We start from the raw sequence: 1,261 nt of genomic DNA on the forward strand, positions 1-1,261 counted from the left end.
GAGGACAAATAACACCTTTTCTGTTCAAAATGCCAACCCGCCACAGTGGCGTGTGTGTTGATCAAATTCACCCGCCACTTCAAATATTTACCCGCATTTGGCGGGTGGCGGGTGCTAATTTCCACCCCTGACTGCAACACATTGTGCAACATCTTCTCTTAAAACATTTACATTAACTATTGGAGTTCACCCTGTTTGTCTGTTAGCAAAATATCTCAAAAAACAGCTGATGGATTTCAATGAAACTTTCAGATCAAGTGAGATATCACATGAGACTGTGCATAATGTTATTTTCAAGGTTTGACCAAAATGGCTACTCTGTCATTTCTTAACATAAGACGATCTTAGTCTTTAACATTGGCATGGTATGTGGCGGTCGATATGCATTCCTTCATAGACTGCTAAGCCTTTTCTTTTTTCCTGCAGTATTTTACAGTTGTTTTTCCTGACAGTGTGGGTGAAGGTTTCCTTTGTTGAGCTGCTGTGCTCCTGGATCATCCAAGCACTAAATCATTCATGATCTGCTCAGATGGCGACATCCACGCTGTGAGCTCAGAGGGGAGGAGGAGGGAGACACGCATCCATGCATCCATGCTGTTAGTATGGACTCAATGAGTGGGAATGCTGCAGATTCCAGACTTATCAGTGGGACTACGGATTTGGGGGCTGGTAAACACTGCGCTTGAGGACTTAGATCGGAAGGGGGCACGACAGCCACGGTTCCTCCGTGCTGATGGACGGGCGGGCTGGGAGAGACAGGTCGGTGTCTGCCTGATCGCTTAGTAAAGCACAACGGAAGTACATGGAGTCATATCCGGCCTGCTCTTCAAAATTAAAGTCACGATTACGTCGCCGTCACCATTCTGAGATTTCACATAAAAATACGGGCTTACAGTTGTTACTGTGTTCTTGTTTATTCTTTACTCAGTGAGAAGCGCTTGGAGCAGGCCTATGTGTTGTAAATGACTTTCAAATACAAATACATAACGGCAAAATCTGAAACAAATATTTGGCACAGTTTCTCAGCACTCAAAATCTGTCTTGGGGATGACTCTCAGTTACTACCACACCACATTTTAGGTCAATAAAACTGACTGAGGTGGAGCCATTGTTGTTGTTTTTTAGGTTACTTGGCTGTTGCGGCCATCTTGAATCGGGTTGAATGATCCAAAGGTTGAGCAAAACGCTATCGCTCCACCTTCGCCTTTAGGTGCCTCATTCAGCAGGCTTTTACTTTGAAAGGTATGGCCGGATGTGGTCG

Source organism: Kryptolebias marmoratus, linkage group LG21, assembly GCF_001649575.2.
Source record: "Kryptolebias marmoratus isolate JLee-2015 linkage group LG21, ASM164957v2, whole genome shotgun sequence".
In the NCBI taxonomy this organism is placed as follows: Eukaryota; Metazoa; Chordata; class Actinopteri; order Cyprinodontiformes; family Rivulidae; genus Kryptolebias; species Kryptolebias marmoratus.